Below are 24,559 nucleotides of genomic sequence, written 5' to 3'. Positions count from 1 at the left end.
CAGTGTAACTAAGTATAATATTTAACAATGCCTAAAGAAAATTTAGTAAAACAGACTCTCCTGAAGTGAGTTTTAGTCACAACTAGGAATAACACAGTTGCTCCTTTTAGAGCCTTCCTTGTGAATCTCACCTTCACCAAGCAGTAGTCACATGGTTCTGAACACTTCCTATCTTTTCACTGTCAATGCACCTCACACAAGTGTTCTTACATCACAGGAGTATGCATGTTTTTTTTGAAAAGACTCCAAGATGCCTTTTACTGTATTTTCAATCAGCAGTCAAGAGAAGTACTCTCAGATGTCCTTTAATACATTTTAAGCAGCAGTCAGCAGATGTTTTACAACATTTTTAAGCAGAAGTCAGAGGAGATGCCTTTTACAACATTTATTAGCAAGTACAGTGTGTGTGTGTGTGTGTGTGTGTGTGTGTGTGTGTGTGTGTGTGTGTGTGTGTGTGTGTGTGTGTGTGTTCATATGTTCATAGGTTCGTACTAGGCTATCTGCCCTAGGGCATTAATAAGCCTAGCCAGAGTGTGTGTGGCTTTCGCCACCCCTTGGGATGAGAATATTATGCCCATTTAGGGTTTAGTTTACTGTGCCTCTGTCTAGTAGTGACACAGAGATGACCCCCGGGGTAAACCTACGATCTCCCATCCACTCGTCAAGATTTCTCTTGAAGAGAGTTAGTGAGGGGCTCTGCCTATATGTTCATAGGTAAATAAGCAGCCTCTGCAAGATTCAAACCGAGGACCCTGCACTCAACAGCCAAAGTAATTAACCACTAAGACATGGCAGATGTTGTGTGTGTGTCTAATGCCCCCACCGGTTAGAAGTTTCTGGTTAAGTGACTTGCTCATTGTCACACAGATGAAGGTAGAAAGAATCAAACCCTGTACTCTTAAGGCAGCTCATTAACAGCTTGAAGCCTCAGTCCTCCACACCAATTGCCAGTCCTTCCTTAACTTTTTTTTTTTTGGAAAATCAGTCAAAGTTTCATTGTTCTCATTGTTCAGAAAATGCATGCCCATGCAATACCTTTTATAGTTCTGTTAAACTTCTGAGAGAATTAAAGTTGTCTGACCCCTTGTTATCCAGTGCTCAACACCTTAGTTATGGCAAATTTCAGCTATCCTTTCATCGACTGGGTAACATACATCAGCACAGACATGCTCACCCAAAGGCTCCTGGACTTTATTAATACAAATGCTTTGGAACAGTTGGTCTGCACCCCCAGAAGGGGCTCAAATGTCCTAGACATATTACTCACCAGCATGGGGGCGGGATCACTGCCCTCCCTGGTAAGGGCAAACCATAAAGCAGTTTTGTTCAAACTAATTATTGAACTTGGCACAACAACAAGAGCAAAAAAATTAAAAAACATTTCTAAACCAAACTACAGCCTACTAAGCAATGGTATAAAAAGTTTTATACCCCTCGCAATCACAGATAACAATGACTACTATGCAGAGGTGTACACAAATGCCCTGCATAAACACTTAAGCAACTGTATAGAACTTGGTGGTACCTGACCAGATTAAAACCAGGTCTTCCTGAAAAACAAGACACCTTGGTGGACCTCCAGTATAACCAGATTATATAATAACAGGAAGAAACTGATGTCTAAGAACAAGAGGGAACTGAGTCAGCAGAGGAAGAATTCTTGCTTGAATATGCAAATCATAAATTTTCTAAAGTCCTCTAAAGCTAATTATGAAGGTAAAATAGCATCTCTAGCTAAGGATAATCATAAGGCATTCTTTAACTATGTCCAAAATCTAAAAGGGAATGCCCAGCTATGTGCCAAACTGGTAGTAGGTGATACCACTCATAGTATACTAGAGGAAATTGCCAACCTGCTATCTGACAGATTTGGAGCAAACTTCACCCCCCCACCCTGTCCATACCAGCCTTACCTCAAAGCATACCTGACACCAGCCTTCTGCCTAGTATCTCTTGAGATCAGGTCAGATCTGTGCTCTCCAATGCCAAAAACACAGCATCAACGGGACCAGACAGCATCCAATGTTGCTTGTCAAGCAATTTAAAACAGGATCTAGCAGGACCCACTTGGTGTTATCTTTAACCATAGCCTGAGGATGGCTTTGTTCCAGCAGAGTGGATAACAGCAACAGTAATCTCCTTGCACAAAGGGGGGGCATCAACCAATCCTGGGAACTATAGACCCATAGTCTAACAAGCCTCATTTGCAAGGTTATGGAAAGAATCATCATGGACCTTATCAGCAAGGATGTAGGTGACCTTCAAACTCTAGACCCAACCAAGTTTGGCTTCATTAAGGATAGATCATGCTGACTAAACCTAGTACACTTCTTCAAGAAAGTTACCAAAGCCCTGGATGAAGGTAAGACAGTGCATACTGCCTATCTTAACCTAGCCAAGGTTTTTGACACAATCCCCCACTCAAATATCACTGAGAAACTCTCCCAGCTGGGGATTAACCCTTACATCACTAGATGGGTAGCCAACTGGCTCACCAACAGAACACACACTGTCAAAGTTGGTGACTTCACCACTACCAGTAGACCTCTAACCAGTGGCATACCACAAGGATCTGTGCAGGGCCCTTACTGTTTGGAATCTATTTCGCTGAAGTCCACACTAAAGAAGATGGCCTCTGGCTTACCAAGTTCACTGATGATTGCAAATTGGGCACAATCATTGAATCCTTCAGTAATGTTAACATATTACAGGTGGGGCTAACACAGGCAAATGACTGGTGCCAAAGCCATGGTCTAAAACTAAATGCAAAAACTGCATTATTATTCCCTTTGGCACAGTAGAATTCCCTGCTAATTACAATACTGACAGCACCTCCCCCAAGTTCAAACCCAGTGGTGTGAGATCAAGGAGCACAGGTAAATGGCAATCTGAACTTTGACCACCAAGTTTCCACAGTGGTAAGGAAAGCCTTGTATGTTGTGCATCTCCTAAGTAAGAACATCATACCCAGGTCTAAGGATGTTATATGGCCAGTGTACTCTATCCTCATTAGACCATTACTAGAGTACAATGCTCCCTTCTGCATGTACCTCACTACACACCTGCAGCAGTTTTAGAGACCATAGAGGTTTCTCACCATGAAAACGCAGGGCCTCCAAACCATGACTTACATAGATAGACGGAAAACCATGTCACTGTACTTTCTCTCATATAGGCTGTTGACAGATGACTTGTGCCTGGCCTACAGGACAGTCTCTGACCCTCCCCTGATGGATATGCTGCACATTCACAAGTCAAATGGCACAACAGTCACTCACTCACTCTAGGTATTTTAACCCAGCCTTTGACATTAACAGAACATGCTGGAGAGAGAGCTATATCTCCCAGAGATTGCCACTACTCCAGAATAAACTTCCTATTCACGTGAAGTAGAGCTCCCTATTCAAGCACAACCTGGACAAATGGATGGGAGACTGCAAATTCACTGTGGAGTAGCATCCATATCTCTCATGGACAGGGGTAGTCTGTGTTTTTCACAGACGCACCCTGCAAATTACATCCATCTAACCAAAGACAACTGAGGCAACTAGAAATTAGCATGGCTAGACTTGTAAGCGCTCTAGGGCCTCTAGCCTAGTAACCTCCTATGTACTTATGAACTTAGCTCTCAGCTATTAAAGAAATGCTTTCTGTTATAAAAAGTACAGGGTTTAATCCTTCCCACCTCAGTTTTTCTACAGGTGTGACTGTAGGTCAGTCAGACAGTACTCCTAGGTTATACCTAAAAAGGGACACTTTCTCCAGAGGGGTAACCTGGTTAACAGATATATAAACAAAACAATATTTAAAATTTGTCACTTTACGATTCCCCTAATTATTTTTGGTGTTGACCAGTATTTTTGGGTAAAGACATTAAGAATTATTTTGGTCTGTTACTTGTAAACTGTGTGGCTTTCTGGAAAGAAATGTGCAGGTCAAAGATCAAAGTATTAGCAATGTAATGGGTAGAATAAAGTAATAACTGAGATAGGGAGAAAGGCTGATGTTGTTTGTCATTGAGAATTTGTAATTAGAGATGCTAAGAGACATAATCTGAGAATAATTTACTTACTTTTGTGTGTGTTTTAACTTTTTAAATGAATTAGAATAATATGTAGAATTGTCCCTTCTTTTGTGCCTCTGTTTCCCCCACTATTTTTGGCTTCAGTCCAGTTTCTTAAAAAAGTTGACAGACTGTAGCTGAGCACTTTGCGCAAATGTATATTTCTGTGAAGTAAGCAGGAAGGGTTCCTATTACGTGATCGAACTTTTACAAGTTCGAACGCTATATGATTGAAACCATATTTTCGAACTTGTAAAAGTTCGAAAATGTAAAAAAAAAACAAAAAAAACATAAGTAAAGGTTGCAAGCATGGGGGGCAAGCCCCCTGCACCCTCCACATCCCCTGCTCTTTAAATATATCAACTCTGAGATCTCACTATAGTGCGGAAAGGGAATATTTCCTTTTACTGCACTGTAGTGCGATCTCGGAGTTGGTATATTTAAAGAGCGGGGGTTGTAGGGGATGCAGGGGGGGCTTGCCACCCTGCTTTCAACACTTAGTGTTGTTTGTACTTTTTTGTTTCTTACCCGTTCGAAGTTTTGAAACTTCGACCATAACAGTTCGATGTTATGGTGTTCAAAGTTTCAAAACGTCAAGCACATAATATGAACTCAAGCAGATAACTGTCCTTACCTTCTCAGACTGTCACTGATTTTACCTGATTTTTGGTGTGTTCCTCATAAAATGTGTCCTTTGTTGTTTTTTTAATTTGATAGGCGTTGTACATCTGAGATGTACACAAACTAGCTATAGCTGCAGGGGATGTCTGTGGAAAAAAATTGACTTACCGCTATTTGCTCATTATTCTGGCTGTTTATGACTACTGTGGTTTGTAGGAGCAACATGGAATACTTTAATGTGTGGCTATTGTGTGGAACAAAGCTGAAATACATTACTTGGTCATCACTTTAATCATAATCTGTTGTATTTATACATAGGTGGTTACAACTGCTTGGTGGAGGTGGGGGGCTGTCTGTGGATGAAATTCACTGACTTTCTTGTCATGTGCTCATTTTAAACAAACATTAATCTGGATTTGCAGGACACCTGTGCTTTTTAAGAATAATTTAGTGTGACTGTTGTGTTTCTGTGAAAGAAGCTCGAAGTACATTAAGATCTTTATTTTTACTAGTCAAGACATCTGACTGGCTATAATTGATTGGTAAAGATGCCATCCATAATAAAAGTGACTTGTCGCTGCTGTACTTTGACAATTGTCAGACAGCAGTCAGTGATCTGGCATGGCAAAAGTAGTGTCAAACCATGGATTGTATTTGCTGAAATCAGTGGTTTATGCTAGTGTGTGCAAGTGCACTTATATGAGTGGGTGGGTCGGTGAATATGTGTGTGGCGGGAGGATTGCAGTTTAAAAGTAATAAACTGGACATAATTCATTTCCCTTTACACCACAGACACCAGCATTGCACACAAGTTGCTATGGCTGGTAGTGAACAGGGACAGAATGTGTGCAAACGCAGCTGCTCATTAGCCCACTGAGTATCATTGTCATTTCACAGCATTTGGCTATGGTTGTGTTCTTGGTTATGGCTTTGTTTGCACACCCTCTCCATCTCTATGAGGATTTATCCATGTTCTCTGGTTTCTACAAATACTGCAAAGACATGTCCTAGCTGAAATGGGGTCCTTCAGTTTCTGTGTAGATAAGTGCAGAGCACTCAAGTATATCTGTGCATCATGTGATAGATTTGGCTTGCCAGAGGCAATGTCAAAGTATGTGTGCACATCTATGAAAAATCAGTGGAGTAGACCTTGCTTGCTAGGGCTAGTGGCAGTGTATGTGTGCATAATAATATCACCAATTTCTATTTGTGGGCTCACAGTACTGCTAGGAACACACAATTGTTCTGGATAGTAGTTAAAATAGATTAAAAAAGTAGCAGCATTAAAAATCATTCAGCGCTATTTCTCTTTTCTTGCAGTAATTCATGTGTTTCATAATCCTGAAATGTGTTATACTGACACTTTCTATATGAATAATGAGACATACCACAGAATCAATGTTTCCCTTCCCCTTTAAATCAAATCAATTCAAATCAATAGTACTTTGTTTCTCATTTCTTGCTATCATTTGTTCTATTTTCCTGAAATTATGCATTCCTATTATCAAACTGGAAATTCTGTCAGCGATTTTGGCAATTTCTAACCACATTTTTTATGGATTCATCTAGCATTGAGCTAAGAAGTTGAGAAATATGCTTCTACCTCACCTTTATCCTGCTTCTTCCTTATTGGCTCATCTTGTGTTCTACCTTCTGCTTGCTTCTCATTTTCATCTCTGTCATATTGTCCCTTTTGCAACCTATAATCTGGTGAAAAACTAGATACACAACACACCAATGATCACAAAGCGCGTACAAAAATTTATCTTTTTACAGTCATACTTTGTGCAACAGTTGGCAGTGAGTAACACCAACACCCATATATAACCACAAAGAAATGAACTCCACTTCTTATGGCAAATATGAAAGAAAAATCGTAGTAATTCCCTAATCAGACGCACAGTCATGCTATGTGGCAATGCCCATATTCTCTGCCAATCTGCAATGCAGTTTAGTGCCCTTAATTCTAACTGCTTTGATGACTCACCGTACTCATGAAGATGTTCATCATTCCCACTGTTGCAGTCTGCCAACTTTAATGGATTCTTGTTGCAATTACCCCGAGAAAACTATCCCTGAATGTCTCCTGGACCTAGAGAAGATGGTTCTCCCTTGCCCCTATTGCACATTCAAACAACTAAAAAGGACATGGCTGACCTTAGATTCATGCTGGTAAAAGGACTACAACAGCTGAAGCTGGAGAGAAATGAGTGGTCTGGGGAACAACCGATGTCCACTGCAGATTCACCTACTATCAGCTGAGGGGTAGACTGAGTCTGAGACAATGGCAAGGACTCCTTGGCAAGTGATTTTTTTCTTCTAGGTACTGCAGGAGAACAGCCAGCTAAACTGGAGTGAGTATCCATGATGGGGAAGAAGCACTAAAACAGGTAAGAGTCAGGTGGATGGTAAGTTGTCACTGAGTATTCACAAGCAATGCATTTATACTCACAACACTTTCCCCCTATCCCTTAACTTATAAAAAGCAAAAACAGAACAGAATTCTCGTCAATACCGTTAAAACATTTGTGTGAGTGCAGGCGCGCGCAAATGCACACACACACACACACACACACACACACACACACACACACACACACACACACACACACACACACACACACACACACACACACACACACACACACACACACACACACACACACACACACACACACACACACACACACACACACACACACACACACACACACACACACACACACACACACACACACACACACACGCACACTCTAATAGAATCAAAATAGAAACAAGAGAGAGAGCAGCAACCAACACTAAAATCAACTGTTTAATGACTGATAAAAAAACAATAAAATATTTCAGCAAAAATCAACCAGATAAGCGCTTTTGGGCTGTGCCCTTCATCAGATTAAAAATCAATGTCAAAGCTAAATGGATTGTGGAGCTTACAGCACATAGATACCCTGGACTTAATGAGGTTATCCCATTAGAACCCGCCCTTAAGGAACGACAGGTTCAGTACTGAATCATGTGACATTTAAAATGGGTGTTTTGACATTGTTTTTTTATCTGATTAAGAGCACAGCCCAAAAGCACTCATCTGGTTGATTTTTGCTGAAATATTCTATTGTTTATCAGTCATTAAACAGTTGATTTTAGAGTTGGTTGCTGCTATCTCTTTTTTTTCTAAGTGGACTTTGTGCTGAGCAGTTACACCTTAAGTGAGGTTTTCTCTAAATGTTGTTCCTAGAATCAAAATAGAAGATAAGTAGTCACAAACTGAGTATAAACATTGCACTGACACACAATTTCCTACCAGTTCCTCTAAACTTTACTTTTCTGTCCCCAAAAGTTCAAAGTTTACACAAGCAGTACAAAAAATTTCCCAAATATCTTAATACCTTCAGCTGCAAATTGCTTACTACACAAATCAGTTCCTTAAAGGGAAGATACAACTTCTAGTTAAAAAAAAATGATTAAATGCTGTTTCTTCAAAGGGCAATAATTTCTGAGTGGAGGGGCTCTCCAATGGGGATTTATCTGCCAAAACAAAGCTCTTAGTTGAGTGCTGCTCCTGTGAAGCCAAAAGAAAGCTTCCCTCTTCTCCTTGGGATTAGCTAATCAGCAGTCAGAGTGAAGTGGTGGAGGGAGAGCCAAAACTTTCTGAAGCTGACCATATAGCCTAAGGGCTACCACAGTGATGAAGAATTTAAGCATCTACTGTTACAGGTAAGTGCAACTGACAAAACTGTACTTTATTTCTACTGTGTCAGTGCACTGGCCAGGGTGTTCAAATCCTCTGGGGGTTGTATGCTGTTTTACATTGTTAGCTTTCAAGTTTGCAAATCTGTTACATTTCCCTGAAATGTGTGTCTTATGACCCCGTTTATTCTGACTACTTTACTATCTCCGCTTGGTAATACACTGGTATAGAGCACATCTTTAAGACAAGGCATAGTTTCCAATCATCTGAGATCCATCTTTAGTTTCTTGCTATCAGTCTATATATGTGTTTCATTTCCCTAATATATGACTTTTATGACAAATTTTAGTCTGACTGCTTCAGTGGCTCATGTTGCTAATGCAGTGTTATAGAGAATAGTAATAGGCAAGACATTGGTTTCCAATCCCAACCCCTTGAGGCTTACAAAAAAAGTTATGTTCTTATCATAGCATTTCATCTGTGTTGTCCATTTTTATTCTTCCTCAACTATTGGGCTCAGATATGACTTGGTTGTTACTATAGCTCATGATAATCTAAAAGCACCCAAGCTCCTCCCTACCCACAATGCACCAACCCCTAACATACCTTACATCTTGTCTGCTAGATGACTTAAAGTAAGAAATAATATATCACTGACAGAAAATGCCATTGTCTGGAGTTCAAAATAAGACACAATGGTGTCCTTATTAACTCTCATTTTTCCAGAAGTCTACAATGGCAAAGGGTGGGGGTTAGTGGGTGGGGAGCTGAGGAAGTATGAAAATGGACAGCACAGATTGACCATTATGGTGATTACAAAACTTTTATCTGATAGTCAGTTTTCATTCATTCCTCAATTATTGGGACAGAGTCCCTAGCTACCTAATGTCCCAGGTGGATTCTAAGGATGGATGTTCCTGAGCACAGCTGAGCCAAAAGCTGCTCGTCCCCAAGACCAGATCTAGTTTGTAATGATTAATAAAGGTATGAGGATTAGCTCAAGTTGCAGCTGGACATATATCATCCATGGAATGTCTAGATAAAAATACTGATGAAGTTGCCATGAATCTAGTTGAGTTGGCTCTTTGGTAATAAGACACCCACTTTATTGTACACAAAAGCTATACATTCAGTAAGCCATATTGCCAAAGTTACTTTTGTAACTGATTTACCAGTTTTGGTTTCCGCAAAGAAAATAAATAATCCATCAGATTTTCTAACTTCTTTTTTTCTGTGCAAGTGCAAAAGTATTTGCCTATGAAAGTCTAACAAATAAAACATGTACTCCCCTTTATTTTCAAAAATTTGAAAGAAGACAGGCAGATTAATGCACTGGTTGATGTTGAATCCTGACACCACCTTAGAAAGGAAAGAAAGGTTGGTTGGTAATCTTACACTATCCCTATGAAAAAACAAGTAGGGACATTTAGAGGACAATGCTTGAAGCTCAGAAATTCTTCTGGTCAAGGTAATGGCTACTAGAAATATTGTTTTCCAGGTCAGGAATTTAAGATCACATTTTGCTGCTGGTTCAAAGGGGGAATGAATTAAAGCTTGTAGCAATAAATTCAAGTCCCATGGTGGAGTAGGATCTTCATAAGGTGGTCTCAACAAAAGAGCGCCTCTTAAGAAGGCCTTACAATGCTTTGATGAAGTTAGGGAAGAATTCTCATACCTGATATGGAAGTTAGATATTGATGCCAACTGAACTTTAAAGGTCAATGAGTTAGCTCCTTTGTTGAAAACTGTTGCTAAAAGCTCAAGGACACTTTGTACAGGTGCTGAAAAAGGGTCAATATGCTTTTGATAAGCCCAAGTAACAAATATCTTCCATTTACTTCTGTGAAGTTTTCTCGTAGAAGCTTTATGTGAAGACAAAAGTATATGATGGGCAGGGAATGAGAGCACAGGATGTCTGGCTATTAATGGAAGTGGAGAAACCACACTATCAGCTTTAGCTTTCAGGTATCCCAATAAACTATGCCTGTCAGGTAGACAGAAGGTCTGGAGTCGGCTCCAAAATCCAAGGTGGATAAAGTAGATGATGCCAAAGAAAAGGGATTCAAATCTGTCGAGGCCAGTAGGGTGCAATAAGGATTACTTTGCTCTTCAACTGGGCAGATTTCTGTAGGAATTTGGGAATTAGGGTAGGAGGGTAGGCAGAGAGAAGACTGGGGGGCCAATCATGGAGTAGAGCATCCCTTGGTGATTTCCACAGTGGAGGTATCAGGCAAAGAAGCTGCTGTACTTGTTTAGGTGAGATGCAAACAGACTGAAGCAAGGCTGGCCCCATTGACAAAAAATCATGTCTATCATTTTCATGTTGAGAGACCACTCCTGAGGTAGAATAATAGACCTGCTTAATTTGTATGCTATCACACTGGACTTCCCTGGAATGTGTGTTGCTATCAGAAAACGGATGGAAGAAATCACCCACTGCCATACTCTCAGGGCTTCTCAACACATTGGTAAGACTTGGTTCCCCTATGTTTATTGATGTACCAGACTACAGACATGTTGTCCATCTTAACTGCAACTGTCCTGAAATGGAGAGAGTCTTGGAAGGCCTACAGCACTAACACTGCTCTCATTTCCAGGACATTGATATGCATTGTTACACTGAGGGTATTCTTATAGTACATTAAGGTAGAATAATAGGCCTGAAAATAGTCTCAGACTTGTGTTTTCATGTATGCATTCAGTTACATGGAAAGACAGTTCATTAGAAAGGAAACGATAATTTCGCTGGCTAAGCATGAGATGTGCAGAAATACAGAATGGTCCTTTCTCAAGAAAAAGATATGTGTACTTGTAATGGAATGCTAGATAAAGAAGCACATGTAAGACAAGGAAACCAAGGCTAAAGAGGCATGTAAAACATTACAGGGTTTTTGGTAATAGGATATACTTCAGACATGGTCAGTGAAGCTAGTAAGTTAGCTTTTGGACTGATAACTAAAAAGGTCTTTACAGTACAGACACTAGAGCTTGAGTACAGAAGTCTGGTCAAATATCTATACTATTCAGGAGGAAAAGACTGTTTCAGTTGATATTACTCAGGGGAATCGGCATATACGTGCAGACATTTTAGATATATTTATCAGCAGTTATTGTTATCCAGCATTCCAGAATTTCTACAGACTGCTATTGTTTATCAGCACTATTATTGAAGACTGTATTCAGATATTAACATTTAATAAAACATTATTAACTGAACTACAGTGTCTGCAGACTTTAACGTGAAAGTACAAAAAGACTTGACCCATAAAGGAGAGACCGGCACCTGTTCAGCATAAGTTTGGGTAATCAACAGATAAAGATTTTCATTCCAGTCTCATTTCAGTTGTTTCCAGTAGAATTCAGTCTTATCATTTCGTACATGTGTATTGAACTCTTTGGGGTACAGAGTGCCTTGGTCTGTTTTCCCCCGGAAGCATCCCCCACCCAATCTGGGATGAGTCTGTAAGTCACTATGGCCTTGGGCTAAGGGGATAATGAAAGATGGCCATATAGAATCGAATGTGATGTAATCCACCACCAAAGGTATTTCTTTTTTTTCACTAAATATTTTTTTTTATTATTTCAAATAAGATGTCTTAAACATTACATGAAATAAAGATAAATAACATATTTACAATTCTAAAACATTACTAACTTCAAACCATTATATAACTATTTACAGTGGTGTCTATGCAAATAACATTGAAATTCTATATTATATAAAGTTAGAAACATAAGATGATATATCTTCTTCGATATTTTCAAGTATTTCCAGTACTTTCATCCAAGAGTAATAGTAAGAAGTAGATCTTTTAGTTCTGTTCTTCACTGTTAATATTTCCATGTGAGCAACTGTTGTTGTTAAAGTCTCAAATTCCTTGAACGTAGGCGAAGCCTCATTTTTCCAGTGTATAGTTATGATTTTACGTGAAATTGCCAATAGTGACCATAGGATTTTAGTGTCTTTTTTTGGTACACAGTTTGGAATAGGAGAGTTGAATAAAATTAAAGACTTTGTTAATTGAAAATTATCATTATAAACAGTCTGAAAAAAATAATTCATGGATTTCCAGTACATAACCAAAGGTATTTCTTGCATGCCTGAGTGACTCTTTTTTGGGCTGACATACATTGATAAAGAATCAACAATTGTGTTGCTAGCATTCAGTGAAGAAATCTCATATGAAATCTTGATAGAAGAACTAAAATTATGGCAGCGGAAATTGATCCCAAGGCTTGAAGAATCAACTTAGCAAAATTTTCATACTGTGAACTATTTTCCTGACCTGGAATCTGATACTTTGCACTCTTGCAAGAGGAAGAGAAGTTGTTACTGATACCGTGTTGAAAACTATTCCTATAAACTCCAGTATGAGAATAACTGAGATATGCTTTTACCAGAAAGGCTCATCCAGACTCTGCTACACTTTGCTGTGAAGGAAAGGTTAGTTTGCTGTTATTTTTTGTATTACTGTATTGCCTTTCTATATTTTGAATACTGTAGTTTGTTTTCTTTACTTTGTGTTTTGCTTGCATTCTGTTTTAACAGCATATTAAAACTTCAAAAGAGACCACAGCTCTCTCTGTTCTGAGTCAGGCAGAATTTTTTCCCGCCCTTCCACCCATTTAAGTTGTCTTGTTAAATACCACTGTCTTTCTAGTTGTCCCCCTCTTATGTTAATCTGACCATATATCTCATTTCTCTCTACTTTCACTGGCTTATGTGAGTAATCACAAAATCATCATTTTGAAATCCCACCCTTCAATTATTTAAATTTATTGGCCATCCTACAGTATTTCATAGTACCAAAATACAAAAGTGACCACCCCTTTCAATCCATCTTGCTGTTTTAAAAATAGTAACTTTCCACTAAACCTTAACTTTTTAAACAGGTAAAACTCAAGTTACCTACTTTCACATCTAACTTCTCTAGTGCACACTGCAGAGTGCATTCTTTTCAATCATACCTTTAAGCATCCCTGTGACTAGCACTTTCTCTAATACCTGCTGGAAAGCACTAGGAAGCCTTAAACTCATACAAACACTGAACTCTCCTTGTTAACAAGGAGAAATTAATAGTAGGCACTAAACAGCCTATAATTGCAAAGTACCTTGCTAAGGAAACAGCTCCTATACTTTACAAAAAGGCCCCATACCAAGCATGTCCAAGGGTCAGCTTCCGGTGATTTCTCCTGTCCACCTGGTGAATCTGGGCATACTGGGGCAATGCAGCAATTGCCTCATGTACACAGACAACCCTCTCCTCCTACCACCCAACACTACAACCTGTGAGAGATGCACTTACATAGCCAAAATGGAAGCAAAGCTCTCTCCACCCAAGATTGTGCTAAACAGTCAAGAGGAGAAGGCTAATACCCACACTACATCTCAAGCAACACATAGCCCTTCTAAACCCGCACCACCAACACCCACATATAGCAACACTAAATCCACATATGCAGAGGCCCTTAACTGTAACCTGCCCAAGCAACAAAGACCTCTGAAGCTGAAACGCAAACAAACACCAATCACAACCAATGTGTCACATAGTTCACAACACCAGTGTGCCACCCAGCAACAGCCCCTAAGGCAAGACAATGTACCTAACACTTTAGTCATAGGTGACTCTATAGTCCGGCACACTGATGTCCCTCTCACCAGGTTGAATAAGGAGAAAATTACAGTCAGCTGCCTGTCGGGTGGCAGGATCCACCACAAAACGCATGCACTCAAGTCACTCCACAACAAGTACAAATATGACTCTGTCATTGTCCATGTTGGAGTGAATGACCTGAGACGTACCTCCCTGGACTACATGAAAAGAGACATGGAAGAGCTCTCGGATCATGTGGCCCAGGCAGGTATGACCCTAGCCCTGAGTAGCATCCTGCCTTCGCCCAGAATGATACCACAATATAAGGATAAAATTATTGACTTCAACAATTGGCTAAGCTTATGGTGTCATTCAAAGGGGATCCAGTATCTGTCTGCCTGGGATGACATGATTGACAGACCACGATGCTTTGTCAGAGATGGTCTGCACCTGTCGCCCTGGGATTCAGGTTACTGGCTAAGGCTCTTGCCACCCTATAGTGCCTTTTTAGGCAAACTTCAAAGGACAAAACCACCACCGTAACAGGTACAAGCATGCAAAATCTGAAGGTAATGCTACTCAGTGCTAGAAGTCTAAACCTCAAAATGCACTCTCTCGAGGCACTCCTAAAAATGGAGAACATCGATATCTGTGCAGTAACCGAGACCTGGTTCAAGGCTCCAGAGAGCACCCCTGCAATACCAGGCTACAACTCTTACCACACTTTTCGCCACCAAACCAGGACCGAAACACTAAAGGTGGAGGAGTGTCAATATTCACCAAGGATATTCACACCACCAGGCTAGTTGGCCAACACAATGTGTCTGAAATTCTCCAAGTGCAACTAACACTAGGTAAGACTGCAATCCAAATTGTAGCTTGCTACAGATCCCCACCATACCCCAAGATTCTCACTACACCTTTCTAAACATACTGGAAAATATTAAGATAGAACCAAACACCCTAATACTGGGTGATTTTAACTACCCTGCCATTAACTGGGAAAACTACTCATGTCCCAACACCTTTGCAACGGTTCTTGGAATTCATAAATTCCAATGCCCTGGATCAACTAATCCATAGTCCCACCAGGGGCTCCAATATCCTAGACCTGGTCATTACCAACATGGGAAATCAATGCTCCATACCTATGGTCACCCCCTCGTTAGTCAGGTCTGACCATAAGCTAATCACCCTTAACATCCACATCCCACCGCCACCCCCCAGTAAAGAAACCACCATAACAAACTTCTCCAAAGCCAACTTCATGCTACTCAAGTCAGAAGTGACAAAATTCATAACACCCATGCAGACGGGAACTGAAAGTTCAACTGCTGAATCCTACACTAAGGCACTGTACGAGCACATCCACTCATGCATGAATCGTGCCATCGCAAGCAGAACCAAAATGCTCTCATCCAAAAAAGGAAGCCAATCTGGTGGTCCCCTGCCATAAACAAACTTTACAACAAAAGGAAGAAACTTTTGCAGAAAAGAGGAAAATCCCAGGATGCAAAAACTCCTTACTAGCCTCAGTAAGAAACTGAGATGCCTCATAAAATCCTCCAAAGCTAGTTACGAAAATAAAATTGCCAAAGATTCCAAAGACAACCACAAAGCATTCTATAACTATGTCAAGAATCTAAATGGCAATGCTCAGATCTGCTCTGAGCTAAAACAGAATGGCATTAAATATACTGAGCCAAAGGATATTGCCAATATCCTGGCAGATCGATTCAGTGCCAACTTCACCCCCCTCTCACCCCCTAAATGGCCCATCTCAATACCGGAAGATTGCCAAATTCCAGTAATAACGGCCACACAGGTACAAAACGCACTCACTAAAGCCAAGAATACAGCATCCATGGGACCAGATGACATCCCGGGCTGTGTACTACATGAACTACAATATAAACTGGCACCTCACCTAAGTGTCATGTTTAATCATAGCCTCACCTCAGGTTTCATGCCCACTGAGTGGCGCAGAGCTACAGTTATCCCAATCCACAAGGGGATCCACCTTGGATCCCGGAAACTACTGTCCCATCAGTCTGACAAGCCTTATCTGCAAGGCCATGGAGCGTATTATCATGGAACTTATAAACAAAGACATTGGCAACCTTCAAACACTGGACCCCACCCAGTTTGGGTTTGTGAAGGGCCGATCTTGTCTCCTGAACCTGATTGACTTCTTTGAATCAGTCTCCAGAGCCATGGACAAGGGTAAGGTGGTCCACACAGCCTATCTAGACCTTGCCAAGGCCTTTGACACCATCCCCACTCTGGAATCATAGATAAACTTACTAAGTTGGGCATTAATCCCTATGTCACCCAATGGGTTGCTAAATGGCTTACTGATAGAACCCACACTGTAAAAGTAGCCAACTCCAAATCCAGCTCCAGACAAGTGACAAGTGGAGTACCTCAGGGTTCAGTCCTGGGGCCGCTCTTGTTTGGCATCTACTTCTCTGAAGTACAGGTCAACACTAAGGGACTCTGGCTAACAAAGTTTGCAGATGACTGCAAACTGGGAGCCATTATTGAATCCCCAAATGATGTGGATACTCTACAAAAGGGCCTTACAGAAACAGATGCTTGGTGCCAGAGCCATGGGCTCAAGCTCAGTGCCAAGAAATGTATTGTTATCCCCTTTGGGAAAAAACATGTATCCATGAATTACCATATAGGTGGCAGTACACTAAACACAGAAAGTGTGATAAGAGACTTAGGGACACAGGTGGACAGTGGTCTCACCTTCGATAACCACATCGCCACAACAGTCAGGAAATCCTTCTATGTGGCACACCTCATCACGAAGGGCTTTTCATCCAGAAAGAAGGAGGTCATTGTCCCACTGTACTCATCCCTCATTAGACCCATTATAGAATACAACACCCCATTTGGTATGTACCTCTCAAGACATCTGCAACAACTGGAAAGGCCTCAGAAATACCTCATTAAAAGAATCACAGGCCTAAAGCAGATGCCCTATGCTGACCGCCTTAAAAAACTCCAGCTATACTCTGTCGCATATCGTCTACTCAGAGGCGATCTCTGCTTAACATACAAGGCCATGTCAAACCCAGAGCTGTTGGACATGCTACACTTAAGAAATCCCAATCCCTCAGAGCTACACACTCCAGGGATCTAAACCTTGTCATCACAATAAACAAAACATGCTGGAGGGATAGGTTCCTGACCCAGAGACTCCCCAGACTCTGGAATAGATTGCCCATACATGTCAAGCAAAGTGCCTCTTTGGACCTCTTCAAGAGGAACCTTGACAATTGGATGGGAGAAAGGAAATTCACCCCAGGGATCACGTCAGTCGCCCTGCTAGACAGGGGTCCAGGAAAGTAAATAATGTGGGAAGAAATAGCCAGGGAATTGTTATGGCTAGGCTTGTATAGGCCCTAGGGCTGATAGCCTAGTACCAACCTATGAACCTATGAACCTATGAACCTATTTATGGTAATTCCCAGAAGCCAGTAATTTCAGACTTCCTGATACCTCACTCTTATGAGTAGATGCCTGGTTAGGGCAGTAATGATCCAGTTGTCTAGATGTGGCAACACCTAGAATCCTTGCAGTCTCATGTGACCTGCAACCACTGCCATGCATTTGGTGAACACCATGGGGGCTGTGGTGAGACCAAAAGGCAGGGCTCTGAACTGTTAATGACTGGCTCCCAGCCAGAATGGTAAGTACCTTCTGGTCTGTCTGTTCATTGTTATGTGATAGTACTTGTCTTGAAGGTCTATCAAGCACATCCAGTCATCCCTGCCAAAAATGGCAAAATGAACTGTGACCATCCGAAAGTTTGTGTGTCGAACTGATTTGTTCAAGTTGCTAAGATCCAAAATTGGTCTCCAGTTCCCTATTTTCTTTGGCGCTAAAAAATCTTGTGTAAGTTCCGGATTCTATCTGGTTTGGTGGGACCTCTTATCTGACTCTTTTCTAGCAGCTTTTATATTTCTAGTGCTGCTGCTTTTCTCTGATTGAGTGGAACATCAGAAAACTTTCTTGAGAATGGAGGTAGAAGGGAATTATATAACCTCTGGTGCAGGGATAAATGACCCCCAATTGCCTCCAGAGGGGGGCAATCTGGCCTCCTTTCAGAAGTGCTGGTAGGGTCTATCAGAGAATGAATCTCTAGACCCTTGGTTTTGGGGGCCACCTCTGCCACGTGGGTAGCATCTTCCATTTCAGTACCCCCTCTGCCTCTGACAGAACTGTATCTAAGTGGATCTTGTAAAGGACCCTGGGATTTTTTGAACCACATTTTTCATACTCCTCATTGGTTCCTAAAAAAGGTCCTTTCAGGGGTCAAAAATGTACTCCCCCAGCACAGTGGGTCTTTTCATCTTTTTTCACTGGAGAGTGTGTCCTTCAATTTGGGGCTGAATAAAGAAGTTCCGTCAAAGGGGGTATTGATGAAAGAGGACTTGAAGTGCTAGTAACACAAGCACATCCCTCCAAATAGAGATACCTGAACCCACTGCCCTTCAGATACCCTCAGCTGCACAAGAGAGAAGCCTCATGGACAAGTTTGAAATGGACTGTAGGGTCACCAACTGTTAGGCCACAGAAACCGGAGTGTGAGCAGTAGTGGTCCTTGAAACAGAGTTTTACAGTTCCTTTATCAAATGTCTTCACAATCTAGTAAAATGCACCAAATAGTTCAGTGACCTAACAGAGAAAGTAGCTGAAGCATAGACATGCTTCCCAAACCTATCCAAAGCCCTCAACTCCCTGTTATGGGGATGGACAGTGGAACTTTGTTCTGCAAGTTCCTTCTTAGTGGCCTCCGCCACAACCATAGCATCCACAGGTACTCCCTTACTCCAAAATTCCCTTTCTGCTGGTGGTGCCAGAACCCAATCCAGTCTCTTAGGGATAGGTTCAACTGAGTCACGTTCCTTGTATGACCTCTTCGAGATTAAATCAATGAGCTCATCAGTGGCCAGAGTAACACAGGAGGTAGATGGGCCAGATCCAAATGCCTCCAGGAATATGGATTCCTCTGGAGAAGGATTATGGGAGGACCAAGCACTTCTGCTTCAGGATTTCTAGGATGTCTTCAAATGAGATACCATCAGGTGGTGATCTTGGGGATCCTTCCCCTTCATCAAAATCAGTATCCTCTGGACAGATTACTGTGAGGAATCCAAGTACTTCCTTTTGCACTTTTTCTTCTGAGGTACTTCTTCAGTGGGATACTCCAGAGAAGTATCAGAAGAGATGGTGATACCCTGCTGGGTAACTTGGAGTGTTTGGACTGGCTGTCCCTGTGGAGTTGAATGTTGAGCTCAAGGTGCAAAGACACACAAGATCCTAATGGGAGGTCCGAAGGGTGAGAAACAGTCTGTCCTGCTGAAACAGAGAAAACTCTCCACCATCTCAAAAGCAGAATGCCCCAGGGAAAAAAGTCATCGATGGGGCCAAGAAGAAATGCTTATGCCAGGTCCGAAGGGTGAGAAAAAGTCTGTCCTGCTGAAACAGAGAAAACTCTCCACCATCTCAAAAGCAGAATGCCCCAGGGAAAAAGTCATCGATGGGGCCAAGAAGACATGCTTATGCCCCATCGACTCCCTCTGCCCTGAAGGCATTCTGCTGAGGTGAAGGTTGGAGAGAGCTGTCCAATGCTGAGGCTCAAAGGGGCAGAGATGGTGAGAACTTCGGAGTTGACTACAACACCCGAGATCCAATAGGGACACTACGGCTCAGAGAGTATCAGGATCCAAACTCATTGGAGCCACAGCACTCAGAGAAGACCTCAGAGCTGAGGATAACAGTATCCTCAAATCCGAAACAGAAAGCTTTGGCAGACTTGGATCCAGGGACTCTGAAATGAATGGTCGGATTGGAGAAGGAGCTGACAGTGGAGGGATAGTGCGAGCCAAAAGTTCCTGACCCAAATGGGTAGAAGCTAGAACACCACCCATCTGTATTTGGGCTGAGAGGAATTTCCTCATCATCCTATCCACATTATCTTCAGTCAGACTCCTGGAAGAATGAGAGAAGGCTAATGAAGGAGATTTTGAGTGTCATTTCTCCATGAAAGGGGATATCAACCTGGACAGCACTGGGTCAATGGAAGGAGAAGATTGGGTCCGAGGAAGAGGTATAAGATCCAAGGTGGTTGGATCCAACAAAGCCTTCTGAAAAGTCGGCTTTGATGGAGAAGCCTTCGGATCAATCTTCTGTTTCTTTCTTAGAAGTGCCATTGAAGGAGGAGTGGAGGAACCAGACGATCTCTGAGAACTTTTTGAAGTCTCCTTAAGTTTTTGGGGGTTTGAGCTCCAGAAATTACTTCATAAAAAGCAGAAGGCAATAGTCCCTTTAAAATAAGTTTGCTCTTGAGATCAGCAACCGCACAAGGATTGAAATTTTAACAAATAGAGCAATCCTTGTTTAAGTGCTCTATGCCCAAACAGTATACACACAGATCATGTGCATCTGAAATAGGAATCTTATGCCCACATTTCTTACATCTTTTAAACTCTGAAAGGCCTTTCTCCGACATTTTGCTAATGCTAAGGTTAACGAAAAGGAAGTAATTTTTTTTTAAACTAGATTAGGAAGGTGGGGGGAGTACCAACAATGGTACTGAGAAATACACAGGAGTGTAAATAACAGCAAAAATGGAAAAAAAATAAGGGAAAAATATTACCAACAATGGTAAGTGAGAATATACTACGTTTAAAGAGGGCATAAATATAGATAAAGGGAGGTTATAAGGACTAGAGGAGATGGGATGTATCTAAATCAGACAGATTTAGATATATCCCAGTTCAGAGTGTGTTCAATCCAGAACAGTGAACTGCTGGAAACCTTTTCTTGGCCACATTTCATTAACTGATGAACAAACTATCAGTAGACCATCTTAGCTGGAGAAACTCTCTAAATTGGTTTTGTGTGTGTGTGTGTGTGTGTGTGTGTGTGTGTGTGTGTGTGTGTGTGTGTGTGTGTGTGTGTGTGTGTGTGTGTATGTGTGTGTTGATGGAGGTCAATCCTGTATGGACTGTAGTGAGTATGATAAACTGATTGGATAATTCCCAGGTAAGTGGATCTTTTTCATCTGAAGAGGAATATGTCTCTTTTTTATCTTTTTTCTTTTTCTCTCTCACTTCTCCTTGGAAATAAGGAGACTTTTGCATAAGGAGGGTCTTGGATGCCTTGTTTCCCCACCTCTTTTCCCTAGAGAAGGGTGAGAGATAAGGGAAAAAAGAAAAACAACAGTGTGGATTTATATCACTATGTTCATCATACTGATCACTGCTGCAGTAGTTTTACCCATATCTTATATCCCGCCAAGGATAAAACAACTGGCCAGCTTCCAGTGCTTCAGGGCTCTTTACATGTGCTCATATCATTAGACAGCTTCAGCTGAGCTGTTTAAAAACTCAGGTGTAGGTACCATGCTCTTCAGAGTTTTTGTGTCACTGAAGGGAGCACTCCTCTGTGGCCTTTTGAGGATTGATAATTGATTTGTGCTTTTCTTTTGCTAGGCAGATTAGTTCCCTTTGGGGAAAAATCTTCTGCTCATCTTCTATGTCAAGTCCCTCTGGTGCAGCACTTACAGCCACTATGGATCTGTCATTAGCCACATCTTCAGTGGCTGTTGAGATCTTCTCAGTGGGCAAGGGAGATCCATTCTTGTAAGTCCTAGGAGACGAAACAGGGAAGCCTTCCCTGTTTAGTCAGAATGTTGCACCCATCCCTTGGGAAACTGCTGCTGTCATTAACAACTCTGTTGGCCCATTTTTCCTGTAAAAAAAACATAACTAAACATGCATATACTTCTCAGATTTCTCTAGATAGATAGGAGTAGTTTACTAGATCTGACTCAGGATATAATTCAGGCTATTGACCCTTCTTATAAGATGGCTTCTGGTAAAAGAAATAAGCTGCCCCTTTTCCTGAAGACCTATGGTGCAAAGATTTTCTGACTTGCAGATTCAAGATTTTGAATCTTTACAGGAAGATGAATGGACAAAGCAAAGTTTTCTCCTCAGATTTCTGATTCAGACTCAGAGGAGAGGAGAGTAGCTGATTCTCCATGTGGCAGTTTCTCTTTCTCTAAAACTATTTCCAGAATGTGTCACAATTTCCAGTGAGGGAACACTGAAGTTCCTCAGTCCCTCAGAAAATACTATGAACTATTATGGGTGGAATTTCCAGAACTTTCATCTGTTCTTCCAGTGCTGTCAGTTTTGCAGGGTGTGTGTGTGTGGTACTACCTGCAATTTTCTTGAGAGTCAGCCTGCTATCCATAACAAGGCAGCTAGATTGTATAAGGTTCCCTAACCTTTTAAGTTTTTATACACAGATCCAAAACCTGACCCAACAGCTATAGCTTTAGTTAATCCTAATGTTGCTAAGCATGTAGTTAATTCCAGTTCTACTCTTTCTGACAGGAATGGGAAAAATGTATGCTTCTGCAACATTGATTTTCAGAATTTTGAATTGTCAGGCTCATATGTTAAAGTTTATTCTGATTAATTGTGGAAATACAGGGAATGTTTTGTCTGCAGTTTCTTCTTGTGAGGAAAAATCTGCTTTAAACAGTTGAATTTCTTCCAGTTTACAGGTTGCAACTCATTGCTTAAAGTGTGTGTATGACTTTGGCTATGCCCACTGGTACTGTTTTGAGGAGGTTTGCTTGGCTGCTTTCTCAGTACCTCCCAGATGATTTGAAAATGAAATTTTAAATTCTACTTTCAACAGGGATTTTGTTTTTGGTCCCTCTGCTGCAGAGGTTATCAAAACGTAAGATGAGAGGGGTAATGTATAACATTTTTCAGCCCATCTTTTCCAAATTTTGTAACGGATTCTCTAACCCTTCATCACCTTTTGGCAAGAAGCAAAGTAAACAGTCTCAACAAAATGCTGCTAAACAGGCTTTTAAGAAGAAATGGCAAAGGGGTTAGAAATAATATACAGGAACTCTCCCCAAAAACAAGGGTAGTCCAACATGTCTTTCTTTGGCATGAGATAGTTACAGACAAATGGGTTTTGAAGATCATTCTTCAAGGTTACAGATGGCAGTGGGAGGACATTCCTCCTTTCCAGTGAGGTCATTCTTTATCCTTCAGATCAGACTCCTCTATTTTCTCTCTCCTTCAACAGATGCTATTTCAGGGAGTGATAGAGCCAGTTCCCTCTTGTCAGTTTTGGAAAAGTTTTTACTTAAAATTGTTTGTAGACCATTTATGGAGCTTTCTTCCCTAAATCGATTTGTGACAGTGTCCAAGTTCAAAATACTGTCACTTCACAACCTGTTACCCCTTCTTCCTCATTTAAGTTTCCTGGTAACACAATATTTAAAATATGCTTATAATCACATCCCTATTCATCCAGAATTCATGTGTTTCTTAAGGTTGTGTGTGTCTGGAACACATTATCAGTTTTCTGTGTTATCCTTTGGACTATCTACTGCACAAAGTGTATAGCTGCAGTGATAGTTCACTACAGGCTGCATGGTATCCACATTTGTACATATTTAGATGACTAGCTTATCTTTGCAGAGTCTTTTCTATTGTCAGGAATCTCTCACTTGAGTGAGAGATCATTTATACAAGCTGTGATTCCAAGATAATATTCAAAAGTCTTTTTTACTCACTCACACAAGATTGTGTTCCTGGCATGTCTGCTAGACACGTCAGTTCAAAGAAGTCTTCTTTCACAGGACAAAAATAGACCTATAACTAGATCTATTTCTAGGCTCTTCCACTTAGACTTCAGTCACTGTGAGGGAATGTCTCAGGATTTTGGCAAGATAACACATGAGAAAGATAGAATGGTATTTGAAATCTCTTTGGTCCCAGCTCCAACACCCACTATTATTTCAAATCCTTGTAATGTGGTTTGTCAGATAGGAATTCACTTGGTGGAGACAGTACATTTTCCTAAACCAGGGTCTCCCCCTGCTCCAAAGAAGTCAGTCACCACAGATGCCTCAGGATCTGCTTATAGAGCAGTTTCAGGAGGCATAAAAGTGCAAAGTGTTTGGGACACCAAGGACATATGCAAATACATAAATATAAAACAGATGTTTGCTCTAATCAATGCACTCTACTCTCTGAAGCATCTTTGGTCCACTGAACCTCTTCAAGATGTTATAGACAATACAAGCAAGGGGGGGCTTACCTCCTTTGTAGAATAGCCATGTTAGCTTGAGATACAGTTTCACAGCACAAGCTCATTCTACAAGCTTCCTACATTCCGTCAAAATAAAAATTTATGGCAGACAAGCTGAGCAAAATAAAGGCAGACCCTCATGAATGGAAACTAGATTAAGGATTTTCCAAGATTTGATTCATCTGTGAGGAGTTCCTCAAATAGTCTTCATTGCCTCCTCTCTGAACAATCAGATGGCAATTTCCTGCACCAGGATTCCACTTAAGAAGGCCTGGAAGACAGATGCCTTTTCTTTTCCTTGGACAAAAATATTTCTGTATGCTTTTCTACCCTTTCCACTGATATCCATGGTACTTCTGAAGATTCAGAAGGAATCCCCCAAGATCACTGTGGTGACACCCTTCTGACCCAGGCAACAGTGGTTCTCCCTTCTTTTGGACATGGCTGGGA

The sequence above is a fragment of the Protopterus annectens genome, chromosome 15.part0, assembly GCF_019279795.1.
Source record: "Protopterus annectens isolate FY-2018-M chromosome 15.part0, PAN1.0, whole genome shotgun sequence".
In the NCBI taxonomy this organism is placed as follows: Eukaryota; Metazoa; Chordata; order Ceratodontiformes; family Protopteridae; genus Protopterus; species Protopterus annectens.
This window is presented reverse-complemented; position numbering follows the sequence as displayed.